Source organism: Melospiza georgiana, chromosome 7 (assembly GCF_028018845.1).
Source record: "Melospiza georgiana isolate bMelGeo1 chromosome 7, bMelGeo1.pri, whole genome shotgun sequence".
Lineage (NCBI taxonomy): Eukaryota > Metazoa > Chordata > Aves > Passeriformes > Passerellidae > Melospiza > Melospiza georgiana.
This window is the reverse complement of record NC_080436.1, coordinates 25,070,118-25,083,766: the sequence shown is the minus strand read 5'-3', so window position 1 is coordinate 25,083,766 and position 13,649 is coordinate 25,070,118.

Below are 13,649 nucleotides of genomic sequence, written 5' to 3'. Positions count from 1 at the left end.
GCCTCCCGCACGCACCTGGGCTCAGCCCTGGCCCTCTGCAGCCCTTCCCGCGGGGCACTGCCCGGACAGGCAGCCGGCACGCAGTGCCCCAGCCCCGCGGCAGCCCCCGTGCAGCCTGGAGGAGTTTGCCAGCCGTTCCACCCTCCACGGCATCCATCACATCTTCCGGCACCGGCGCTACACCGCCCGCAACTTGCTGTGGCTGCTGGCCTTCCTGGGCTCGCTGGCCCTCCTGATCCACGCCTATGCCAACTGTGTGGGCTTGTACTTCCAGTACCCCCACAGCACCCAGCTGGAGGAGGAGACGGAGCACAACAAGATCTTCCCCGCCGTCACCATCTGCAACCTCAACCCTGTCCGCCTCTCGCAGCTCTCCAGCCACGACCTGTACTGGGCAGGGGAGATGCTGGGGCTCCTGGATAGCGCTGGCCAGCCCCTGGTGCCAGAGAGCCCCGAGAGGAGCAGGCTGGAGGCTCTGCTGGGGACGCTGGCCACGAGTGAGGAGGAGAAGAGCCGTCCCTTCCACCTGGAGGAGCTTTATGAGCGTGCGGGCCACCAGCTGGAGCTGGGCGAGATGCTCGTCCGCTGCACGTTCGCCAAGGGGGACTGCAACAGCAGCGACTTCCAGACAGTGAGTGGGACATGCTGGGGGCAGGGAGGGCTAGGCATGGCCCCTGGGCTGGCACCACAGCCTAGTGCACTGCTGTGGTGCTGATAAGGAGATCCCAGCCCCCGGTGACTAGGGATCAGGGAAGGGGAAAGATGTCAGGCACCAGTTCTGGTGGGCTGTAAGGCCTTGGGTCTGCTGGGGCTGGGGCAGAGCCCATGCAGAGCTGGGGTGCACGGGGCTGGGCTGGGGGGGCTCTGGCAGTGCTTGTGCTGTGCAGGCAGGCTGAGAGGCACTGAGAAAGGGTGGGCTGGGGGCCCACCCTTGGGATTGGCACAAACTGGATCAGCCCCAGCAGAGGCAGGCTGTGACCCGCGGCCTTCACCAGCCTGCCTGGCAAGCCTGGCTCCTTACCTCTGCCGTGGGCTCTGGGGGAGAGCCAGGCTCCCGAGGGCTTGCAAAGGGAGGGGAGGTAAATCCGGGCTTGGAGGGTTTTAGTAGGGAACAAAGCACATTCCCTCCTGGCAGAGCAGGTACCAGGAGATGAATCCAGGCAGTAGAGTAAGTGAGCAGAGGAAGGCACAATCCTGCCCTTCCAGTCAGCATGGGCACATACCTGGGATGTGGGCACAGGGAGGTGGCTGAGCCCCTGGTGTTATCAGAGCCAGAAGAGGTAAAAAGCTCATGGAAGTCCCACTGATGGACACCACACAAGTGCTCTTGGCACAGGTTTGTGGGATCTCGGTGGGGCCAAGGGTGAGGGAGAGCTACAGCCCTGGCCCAGGGCTCTGAGCCCTCCTGGGCTGGGGACAGCTGACACACAGGGGAGTGGCGGGCAGGACTGTGCCAGGCCAGTGCCCACACCAATGATCCTGCCAGCCCTGCCATCCCACTGCCCGGCGGGCACCCTGGGGGCTGCAGCCGCTCCCGGCAGAGCAGGAGTGCCCACTGCCACTGGCTCTCCCAGCTGGCAGCTGCTCCAGCTTGGCACATGCAGGGCTGTGAGCTGGGAGGGTCTCTAATCTGGCATGACGCCTCTGCTCATCGGACTAATGAGAACAAAGCGGGGCTGTCACACTGGGCCCTTCCAGCAGGTGTCGGGCAGCTAGCGGGGACACAGCCGTGTGCGGGAGGGCAGGGCTGGGCAGGGGGGACCTGGGTGAGCCATGGGGGCCGTGGCTGCTCCCACAGGACCCCCGCCACTGTGCCACCCTCCGCAGCCTTCCCACGGGCTGAGAGACTCCGGTGCCCAGCGGGTGTGGCTGGGTGAGCCCAGGGCGTCAGGCAGGCTTGGGTGGGACGCAGGCAGGGCAGGGGCAATGCCCCAGTGGGAGCCATCCCTTCCCTTCCCTTCTTTCCTCTTTGCTCCTGAGTCAACATCGGAGGATTACTGGGCTGTAAACAAGGGGATCAATGGTGCTGATGGGAACATTTCCTGGTAATAGCTCCGGCCTGTAAAACACAGCGCAGGGGGAGGAAGGGGAGGCTCTGCTCTCACAGCATTAACCCTTCCCACCCCTGCACTGGCTTCTTGGTGCCTCGGCTGGGATCACTGTGGCCGGGCTGGACGGTGCCTTGGCTTGGGCAGGCACTCATGGTAAACCCTGTCAGAGGTGTGATGCCAGTCTGGCAGTACTGGAGGAGGCAGCCTGACCTCTGTGACTGTGGCTGGGGTGGCTGGGCCCTGCTGCTTGGAGATGCCTGTGAAGAGGCAAGTGTCATCCCAAGGAAATGCTTCCAGCACTGCTGGGAAATGTTAAAGCCATTGTAGAAGGATGCCCAGCTCTGATCTGTGCATGGGAAAGCAGAGCTGCTACAGGTAAGTGCAGAGGTGCTCAGAGCAGCTGTAGCATCCCCTGGGTGCATAGGAGAGCAGAGAGTGCCATCAGCCCTTCTTGGCAGCCCAGACTGCAGGGCTTTGGACAGGTGAAAAGGTTTCCTTCTGCTGCTTGCAGGGAAGGATGCCCAGGTAAAAGGTTTCTTTTGACATCCTCGAGCATCTGCCTGAGCACCTCTGCTGTGGATCTCAGCTCTGCCTGCCCTTCTCACCACCACCCCTCCAGGAGCAATAGCACCCAACTGGCCCCAGGCTCAGGCCCCAGCCCAGTCTGAGCTCACTGCCCTTCCCATGCCACAGCTCACTGCCAGCTGCCCTGCTGCCCGCCTCCACACACAGGCAGCCCTGAACACACCAAATCCCCTTCTCACAACCTGTGTGCCATTGCCCAGCATCCGTGCTTGTGTGTGCCCAGAGGCACTCCTGCCTTGGCAGGACTCCCCATCACTGGTGCTGCCCTGTGACACTGTCCTGCTGTCACAGCCACACTGCTGAGTGCCCCAGGCTGTCTCTGCAGTGTGGTGTTTGCAGGGGTTCCAGAGTAAGGGAAGAGACGAGAATCTGACTCCATGTTTCTGAAGGCTGATTTATTATTTTATGATTTATATTATATTAAAACTATACGAAAAGAATAGAGGAAAGGATTTCATCAGAAGGCTTGAAAGGAGTGGAATGACAAAAGCTCGTGACTCTCAGACAGTCCGAGCCAGCTGACTGTGATTGGCCATTAATTAGAAACATCCAACATGGACTATTCAAAGATCCACCCGTTGCATTCCACAGCAGCAGATAATCATTGTTTACTGTCGTCTTTTGTGTAGGATCAAAGTCTAGCCACCAGACACTTCTGGCAACATTCTAGGACTTTTGAGCCCCCCAAGGGTGGTCTCGGCCACTCTGCACCTCCGTCCTGAAGTGCTGAGATCTCACAGTTTACATTTTGTTCCTGAGGCCTCTCAGCTTCTCAGGAGAAAAAATCCTAACAAAAGGATTTTTCATAAAATGTGCCTGTGACACTGCAGCCTGAGCAGGACAGAGGGTGAGGAGTGCCTGGCACTCGAGCGGATGCCTGCATCCTCTGGGGCCACAGGCTGGTCGTGGTGCCCTCTGCCTGCCCTGCTTGGGGCTGGCAGGTAAATGTCAGCCTATTTTTATCTGCTCCCCCATAAGGCAGCTGTTCCTTCCATCCAGATGAGCAGATGTGCCTCCATTTTCCATCCCACTGGGGAACAAGGTTAATCTCCCTGATTTCCCTTCCACGCTTCCTGGAGCTGCCCTCCCTGGCTCCGGGCAGCGGGGATCAGGGGCTAATCCTCCCGGAATGAGTCAGGCTGCGCTGGGCTCTCGGCAGCACAGCACGGCGCCTCCCAAGGGCAGCACCTGCTTGGTGACAGCCGGCTCGCCCTCCAGGATGGCGGGGCTGCCTCCTCTCGTGGCTCAGCCAGGCTGTGCGGGGCCAACCTGGTTGCAAAAAGTGGAGAGGGCACCGGGGTGGGGCAGATATGTGCCATGGGATTTGCACAGCGCTGCTGGGGCTGGGCACACAACACCTAGAGGAAAACTCAGGCAGCACTGGACGGCACCAATGCATCGTGTAGCCAGCAGGACAGGTAGTGGAGCTGCATCTGGAACACTCCTGCTGTAATTATAGCTGCTTCCAGTGGTTTTCCCGGCCAGCAGGGTGCAAGGCACGCCGAGGGGCGGGCGTGGTGGCCGAGCCCCGCTCTGAGTGATGGTGTGTGTAATAGCAGGGCTGGCAGGTAATAGCAGCCTGGGAGTCCATCAATAATGCACTCTCTGATGGATGCCGCCCTCCCCTCTCCTGGCACAGCCCACAATTAGCTACAGCAGTGCTCGCCACTCTCCCCTCTGCGCTGGAAAGGGCCTGGTGGGGGTTTTGGCTGAAGCAGGAGGTAGCTGTGCAGGTCTTCCAGGTAGCCTCAGCTTCACTCCCACCTTCATGCATCACACAAGAGCAGATAGTTTAATATTCTATTAATAGTTTTACCCCCTTAAATTATTGATCAAAATTTACAGCCAGAGCTGCCAGCTTCAGGGATCAATGTGGCACCCTGCATAGTGGATTGGGGGCAGAAGGGAGGCAGGAGAGACAGCTGGGCAGGCCAGGGGAAGGGCGTGGGGCTGGGCAGGGGGGCAGCACGGTGTGCGGCCCTGGGAGCCCTGCTCACCTCCTGACTCTGCTCAACTCTCTCAGAATGACGTGCTCAGTGCTTCTCCTCCGTGAACAACCCAAGCCCTTCCCTCCCAGCTGGCAGTGCCAGCGGGCCCTGGGCAGCCGGGGGGGACAGCAGCGCTATCTCTGCCACCCAGCCGTGCCTGCGGGAGCACCTGTGCCCCAGCTCACCTCCCTGAATTATTTACATCTTCCCCGGGTGCTGCAGGAAGATGATAACATCGGAACTGGGGAAGAATGGGAAGCTGGAGGCATTGGGCAGCTGGTGGGGAGCAGCTCCTGCCCGTCCTTAGGGTCTGTGGCAGCGTCCCTTTGCAGCCAGGCTGGCCTTGGGGACAGGAGTCACCTCTCAGGAGCAGCTGGCATGGGACTGTGACCCTGGAGCTGGAGAGGAGATATGACAGCACAGAAGAGGCGTGTGTTACCCTTGCCACAGCAGCCAGGACTGTCCCCGAGGGTGCAGGCAGAGGTGTCGGGGCAGCCAAGGTGCCCCAGCGTGGGGGCGGTGAGGCGGAGGGCGCAGGTGGGTGGCCCCCGGCCCTCTCGAGGCTGATTGCAGATCCGCCTGGCAGGGGATGCGGAACCTGCCGAAATAGCGGATTTAATTATCTCCGCGGAGCAGCGGGAAACCAGCGAGCAGGGAGGGGGTGCGGGGACACGGCGCTGGGGCGGCGCGGCAGGGGAGCACCGAGGGCTTGATCTGGCACGGCTGTGTGTGCCCCACGCCGCCTCCAGCCCCACGGCGGCTCCTCAGCAGAGCCATGCCAGGAGCCCCCTGCCCGCTCCTCCTGTAGGAAGGACGCAGCCCCGTGCTGCAGAGCAGCCCCCTCTGTCTGTCCCCACAGGGCTGGGGACCCCCTCAGCCGTGCGCCCCCTGCAGCCCCCTCCCCAGCCCCGGCCCTGCTCAGTATGCTGCACGCTCCCTCTGGGCACTGGGCAGGAACTCTTCATTTCACACATCATTTCCTGCTGCTGCTGCAGAGCCACCTGCAGCCCCATCGCCGTCCCCCCCCGGCTGCCCCATCCCCATCCCCTTGGCATCAGCCCCCAGCTGGCCCTGGGACTGCTGCTGTCCGTGTGCCCTTGGCACTGCCCATGGCCATCGCACGCTGTCCCCTGGGACCCGCTCCTTTGTCACCACCTGCCGTCCCCCTCCGCTCAGCGCTAATCCTTGGCACGGTGCCTCATCCCCTCCGCACTGCTCCCTTATCGCTGACTGCCATCCCTGTGCCCTTGGCTCCTCCAGCCCCTCTCTGCCCCCTTGGCCCTTCTCCTTTCCAAGGGGTGCTCCTAGGTGCCAACCCAGCCAGACTCCCCCTGCCTGCTCTGCTCTGAGCCCCAGCCAGGAAAAACTCTGCTTTTCTCCCAGGAGATGGGCCCTGGCATCCCCGCCAGCCTGGACCCGGGGCGCTCCTTGCTGCACCAGCTGCTGCAGCACCGAAGGGTGCCTGGCCCCCGGGGCCCGCGGCTCCGCAAGGGTTAACAGGCAGGGGCTGGGGGGTGAGGGAGCAGCAGGAGCCACCAGCAGTGATCAATACGGTGTGCTGGAGCCGCGCACAAATCGCGCCTCGGAGCCATAAATCTCGCTCCCGTCACATGCGATGAGGATGAGCAGGGAGCTCATCTCCCGGCTGCGGGGCCGCTCCTCCGACAGGCGCTGCCGGGGGAGCACACCCGGCCCGGTGAGAGCCGCACACCCGGCGGTGAGAGCTGCACACCCGGCGGCGAGAGCCGCACACCCGGCCCGGTGAGAGCTGCACACCCGGCCCGGTGGGAGCCGCACACCCGGCCCGCTGAGAGCTGCACACCCGGCCCGGTGACAGCCGCACACCCGGCCCGGTGAGAGCCGCACACCCGGCCCGGTGAGAGCTGCACACCCGGCCCGGTGAGAGCTGCACACCCGGCCCGGTGGGAGCCGCACACCCGGCCCGGTGAGAGCCGCACACCGGCCCGGTGGGAGCCGCACACCCGGCGGTGAGAGCCGCACACCCGGCCCGGTGAGAGCCGCACACCCGGCCCGGTGGGAGCTGTGTCCCTGCCCCACCGGGCACCCCACGGTCCTCACACTGAGGGCTGGGTCAGGGGTGGGAGGCTGGCACCTCCCAGGGTTGGTACAGCCCGGTTGCATCCATGAGGAGCACTTTTGTGGGAGCAGGCATGCGGATTTATCCTGGAGGCCAGGATGATGGACCGGCTCTGGGCAGACATCCTGAAGCAGCTGAAGCCCCCCTGGCTCTCTGGCTGCTCCTGCCAGCCACCTGGGATGAATGACCCAGGGCGAGTGAGTCACCTGCTGGCCCCCTGGCCTTGGCCACACTGGCAGCAGGGCCTGGCAGCAGCACCCCCTGCACCTCCTCACCCTCCCCTTGGCACAGCAGCAGGGCTCTTGCTGCTCCCCTTTCTGCAGGGGAAGGGCTGTGAGGAGATGTCAAAGGGCTTGGGGAAGAACAGACAGCACAAGACACATGGCAGGGTTGCCAACAGTGATTCCAGTGCCCTGTGTGTCCCCTCCCAAGCCAGATGCCAGGTGACCCCCATCCAAGCAGCAAATGCTCCAGGCAGGCTCGCACTACAGGCATGTGGCAAGCAGCCTGCTACTGGCATCTGGCCGGGATCAATTTAATCTCTCCAATCCAAGGAAATCCAGCTTATCCAGAGCTGGAAAGCACCAGTGCCTGGAGCAGCAGGCAGGCAGGTGGGCAGGTAGGCAGGCTGCACCCACAACCCCATTCCATAACCCTGGCCAGGCTCCAGCTGCCCCAGGTCTGTCATTTATGGGAGCTGTGGCGAGGCCAGGGCTGCTGTGTGCTGGCAGGCTGCAGCCCAGAGCATCCCTCAGCTGAGCCAGCTGATGACCCTATGGCCAGAGAAAGGCATATATGCTGTCACCTGCACCAGTGCCTGTGAGCCCAGAGGCTCTTGCAGCCTCCGGCCTACAGTGCAGGCTGCACTGGGTAGTGGTGCCCTGGCCAGGGCAGGAGCAGGACGTGGCACTGGGTGTGCCCAGGCCCCAGCAGAGGACAGGATTGGCTGCTGAGGGCTGGCAGCCATCCCCATCCTGCCTGAGAGCCTGGATTGGTGTGGTGCATCTCTAGCCCAGTGTGACATCAGCCATGGCTGAGGCCCTGGAGCAGGCAGGGGTGGATGCCAGGAGGTTCCTCACCAGGATCTCCCAACCGAGCTTACTGTGCAGTCAGCAGCTGAGCTGGCATTGATTTATTGATCCAGCATCCATAGGGGTGGCAGCTGGGAGGGGCTCAGGCTTTGATCAGCCTCCTGCAGAGGAGACAGGCATCAAAGGCTGATGACTGGGCAGCAGGGGCCCCGCTCTGGGACAACGGGGAAATCCGGCTGCTGTCTCGGTGGGCATGGCCTGGGCTGGAGGCCTGGATGTTCAGGTAGCCACAACTCACACCCACACCTTTTCTGGTGCTGCTGGGGAGGGGAAAGGGCTGGCAGGAGCCAGGGAACCCCTGAATGATGCTGAACCCCAGGCAAGCAGGGGTGCCACAGCAATGGACAGACAGCTTCTCTCCCGTCTTCTGGCAGCAGTGTTTCTGCCATTCCCAGCACAAGAAGCAGACCTGGCTTCAGCTGCATTCTGGGGTACAACAGGCAGTGATGTGGGGCACTGTGGGCCCCATGGCTGTGCCCAGCTCTGCCCTGAAGCTAGATGGGCAGGAGAGGTGAAGGGAGCAGGGCAGATGTTAGTGCAGCTGCTGTACAGGGGTGACAGGTGGGATAAACGATCCTGGGTTCTCCAGGGGCCAGTAAATTAGAATCAATAGGAAGCAGGAATAATTTATTTGTTTGACATCGCCTGTTAATTAACTGGGCTGATGAGTGTGATGGGGAGTGGCAGGAACCCTTCCACCTGCTCATTTGGTACCTTTCCACAAGGGCTGGGAATGGCATGGGGGAGTTCCATTCTCAGTAGGCCAGCATCCATCACCACCCTCAGCAGTGGGACAGGACAGGGGCAGGAGGGGACAGCGTGCCAGAGCTCTTGGAGATGGCCTGACCAGCTGTGGCAGGGCACAGTGTGGGGAAGGCTGAACATGGGGGTGCTGCATGGCCTGTAGGCCAGCAGTGCACATGGTTCCTGCATGGTCCCCTTGCTCAGCATTTCCTCCAAGCACAGGCACTGCTAGGCCTTGGCCTCCTGCACCTCCCTGGCTGCTGCAGCTCTGGTGTGGCCCATGTGTTTGCCTCACCAGCCAAGCATGCCCGCACCCAGGGCTGCCTCTGCAGGCTGCCTCCACTGCTGCCCTGTCCCCAGCACAGCTGGTGGCTGCACTGGCAGGGTCACTGCCTTGGCGCTCCTCCACGTGTTGTCCACACTCCCAGCACACATCCTTGGCTCTGCCTTGCCTGCATCCTGCCAGGCTCACAGGAATCCTTGGCAGCCCCGTCAGGAATGGCTGCAAGCACAACTGGCTGGGGATGTGTGCCTGGGCAGTGCCACCCTCACCAGGGCACGGGCACAGAGGTGTCCCCAGCTCCCCGCTGGCAGGGTGCTGGGCTGTCCCTGCTCCACAGGCCTGCCTCAGCCCCAGGCAGCACCGTCACCTCCCTCTGTTTTTTTTTTAAAGAATAACATTTCTGCTAAATACTTTAATCAGATTAGTAGCAGTGTGTCTGCAGTGCTGTTAAATCAATGCTCCCCAACACATCTCGGCGGCTAGAAATCAATTACTGTTTAAGCCGTGCCTTGGTCCCTGGCCTGCGATCAATATGGGAGATGTATTACTCTCCCAGAGACTTTCCCACTAAAAACCTTTCATTTGTATAACAGGAGCTCAGGCAAAGTGCTGATGCCCTCCCTTCCCACCTGCCCCTCCAGGACCAGGCAGCCCCATCCCAGCTTCACCCTGCTGGGGCCAGCTGGCTTGGAGACTGTGTGACACAGGATTAGGACAATCCCTGCTCCAGGAGGGGATGTGCAACACTGGGCCAGCACAAAGTGTGCGAGACTGGGTCCTGCACATGATGGGGTGGCAGGTTGGAGACCCACAGGCAGGGTTGGGTGTCTAACCTGTTCCAGTGTGGCTGAACCCTCTGCCAGCTCCAATGCCCACTGCCTTGGCTTCTGCCCACCACTGCACCCCAAGCAGGACACTGCCAGACCCATGCATCCCACAAGGAGGGTGTGACCCCTACCCTATATGCCCCTGCCCAAGAGCTTTGCCCCTCTGTAGACCCCTCTCAAAGGGCTTTTTCCCCCCTCCTCCAACTTTGTCCCATAATTTGGAGAGTGATTTCCATTATTCATGATAAGGATCTTTAATTAGCTGTGAATATTAATGACTTACTCTGTAATTAATCATGCTTTGCATGCTGGGGGGGCAGCTCCTAGCACCACTTTGGCTAAGTATGGGTGTCTCCAGCAGAGGCAGCAGCCCCAGGGTCTCACCCCATCCCAGGCCAGCACCCCCACCCACCCCATGGGTGAATCTGGCCCTCCATAAACACACTGGCAGCTTGCATTTGGGCACTCAGCCCCACACCCCCAGGCCAGGGCTGAGGGGTGCTGAGGCACTGAGGGGCTGCTCTAACCCTTCTCCCTGACCAGATCCTGCTGCAAGGCTCACAACCTGGGCTGTGCTGGGATCATACCTCCTTACCCACTCTGAGGGTGCCTGTGAGGAATGGAAAGTGGCTTTTGGTGTATCACCTGCTCTTCTGCCCCGTGCAGAGTGCTCTGGCAGGCTCCAGGCTGGGTCCTGCTGGGGCTGCTGGGCCAAAGCCCTGCGGGGCAGCTCTGCATTGGCCAAATCCACCTCACCCCTACACAGCTGCAGGTGCTCTGCCTGAAGCAGACAGGCACCATCCTTCTTGCAGCTCCCTGCCCTCTCTGCCCGCCTCTCTGCACATTACCTCTCAGCCTCTGCTCCCAGGGAATTTATGCAGTCCCAATCTTGCCTGGTCGTCCCAAATTTGGTTCTAGCATTGTCTGCACTGAGGAGAAACTGAGGCACCGGGGCTGGTAGTGCAGGGATCACTACCTGTGCCCATCCTGACATGGAAGGAATGTCCTAGGTGCCAGGTGGGAGTGCCAGGTTGAATGTCCCAGGTGGGAGTGCCAGGGTTGGATGTCCCAGGTGGGAGTGCCAGGGTTGGATGTCCTAAGTGGGAGTGCCAGGGTTGGATGTCCCAGGAGGGAGTGCCAGGATTGGATGTCCTAAGTGGGAGTGCCAGGGTTGGATGTCCCAGCTGCCAGGTGGGAGTGCCAGGGTTGGATGTCCCAGGAGGGAGTGCCAGGTTGGATGTGCCAGGCGTGTGGGTGACGGATGGCGAGCAGAGGCGCCTGCTGGCCACTGGAGGCTTCTGCCTGCCTGCGCCGAGCGCTCCCACGAGGGCAGAGTTTGCTTAAAGAGAGACAGATTTAACTATTTCCATTACAGCTAAATGATGAGCCCCATAAACTTTATGGCTCCACGCGCATGAGAGCGGCTCTAATGGCCTTCACCATCTGGAGGAGATGGCTCCGTGGGGGACCTGCCGCCCGCTGCCCGCCCACGGCCAGGGCCTGCACGCAGAACCAGAACCTTCCCTGCACCAGCACCAGGGCTGGCACGGGGCTGCCAGCACCTGCAGGTGGCACAGTACCACTGGCTGTGTGTGTGGGGCTGCCTGTGTTTGGCCCCGATGTGATCCTGCTGTGGGCACTGAGCTGTACCTGCAGGTAGCCCTGGGATGGCCCCACACTGCAATGGGGTGTGGGAGAGCACTCCTGGGTGCCTTTTCCTCCCATCCTCTGCCCCACAACTCTGCAGGGGCAGGCTGGGAGCTCACTGTGGTCCTGCCTGCACCTCCAAATGCTTCCAGCACGTTCCCTGTCACTCCTCTGCTGGTACAGTGCTGCAGGATTTGTCACAGGTGGGCACAGGAAGAGTGCCCAGCAAGGCTGTGCTCTGAATACCCAGCTGCCCTCAGCACTGCCCCTCCAAGGCCTGCTGGCTGACTGTGGCAGGGTTGTAGGGGGCTGTGGGGCACCTGTATCAACCATCCCCTACAGAGGACTGTTGGTATGACTGCAATCCCTGCAGGGACTGGGCTGGTGATTCCTGGTGGAGCTGCTGGGCTGGCAGTCCAGGCAGGGCACTGCAGGGACAGCCCTGAGGGCTGGAGGGACGGGCAGGTGCAGGCGAGGACACAAAAGCCATCGTCTCTGTGCTCCTAACCCCTGTTTTTGTGGCTCCCACGGCAGCCACCCCACGGTGCAGAGCATTCCCCATGACCTGATGGGTGTGTGGCTGCATGGCCTTGGCCAGCCAGGGCAGGAGGGCTGTGGGGCTGCCAGCTCCCAGCCTGGAGCTGAGAGCGGGGAGGGCTGGGGCTGCTGGCACCGTGCTGCAGTAGAGGATTAGGTTTGGTGCAGGAGAGCCAGAGAGATGCTTTGAAGTCTCATGAATATGAATCAGTGGCTTGGGGCAGGAGCGGAGGGTCTACGGCTAATCTCTCCCTTGCCATGGAGACAAGTGTGACAAACAGTGTGTGGGCCTGGAGGCAGGGCAGGGAGCAGGCAGGGGACAAGGGATGGCAGGAAGGGCAGCCCTGGTGAAGGGGGGGCATGCTGCTGGCACAGGCTGGAGTGCTGCACCAGGTGCTCTGCAGTGCTCCCCACACAGCCTCCCCATCCTTGTGCCCACCTGGGCTCTGGAACCCCACCCTGAGCAGGGTGCTGTCCCCAAGGATGCTGGCACCCTGCAGGGCTCTGGGTCCCAGGGCAGAGGTGGGCATGTGGCTGCTGGCAGTGCCCATGTGGCACAGCACTGCAGGTGCCCCAGCTTGCCACTGGTGATCAGGCAGGGAGTGCAGCTCTCAGGGCAGGGAGTGCAGCTCTCAGGGCAGGCAGGATGCAGCTCTCAGGGCAGGGAGTGCAGCTCTCAGGGCAGGGAGGATGCAGCTCTCAGGGCAGGCAGGGAGTGCAGCTCTCAGGGCAGGGAATGCAGCTCTCAGGGCAGGGAATGCAGCTCTCAGGGCAGGCAGGATGCAGCTCTCCGGGCAGGGAGTGCAGCTCTCAGGGCAGGGAGTGCAGCTCTCAGGGCAGGCAGGGAGTGCAGCTCTCAGGGCAGGGAGTGCAGCTCTCAGGGCAGGGAGTGCAGCTCTCAGGGCAGGCAGTGCAGCTCTCAGGGCAGGGAGTGCAGCTCTCAGGGCGGGCAGGATGCAGCTCTCAGGGCAGGGAGTGCAGCTCTCAGGGCAGGCAGGGAGTGCAGCTCTCAGGGCAGGGAGTGCAGCTCTCAGGGCAGGCAGTGCAGCTCTCAGGGCAGGCAGGATGCAGCTCTCAGGGCAGGCAGTGCAGCTCTCAGGGCAGGAGTGCAGCTCTCAGGGCAGGGAGTGCAGCTCTCAGGGCAGGGAGTGCAGCTCTCAGGGCAGGCAGGATGCAGCTCTCAGGGCAGGCAGGATGCAGCTCTCAGGGCAGGGAGTGCAGCTCTCAGGGCAGGCAGGGAGTGCAGCTCTCAGGGCAGGCACGATGCAGCTCTCAGGGCAGGGAATGCAGCTCTCAGGGCAGGGAATGCAGCTCTCAGGGCAGGCAGGATGCAGCTCTCAGGGCAGGGAATGCAGCTCTCAGGGCAGGGAGTGCAGCTCTCAGGGCAGGCAGTGCAGCTCTCAGGGCAGGGAGTGCAGTTCTCAGGGCAGGCAGTGCAGCTCTCAGGGCAGGATGCAGCTCTCAGGGCAGGGAGTGCAGCTCTCAGGGCAGGCAGTGCAGCTCTCAGGGCAGGCAGGTTGCAGCTCTCAGGGCAGGCAGGATGCAGCTCTCAGGGCAGGCAGGAATCAGCTCCTCAGGGCAGGCAGTGTGGGCAGGGATGTCTGCCCCAGCTCAGCCCTGCTGGGTATTTGGCCAGAGGCAGGGGCACAGCTGGGGTCAGGTACCACAGCTAGGAAAGGGACCCAGCCCCTTCCTGAGCTTGTGCCAGCACCAGCCCAGCCCTGGAGGAGCTGGTAGAGCCCCCCTGGGCCCCAGCCAGCTCCCATCGATCCAGGTCCTGGTGCCATCTGCTCAGTGG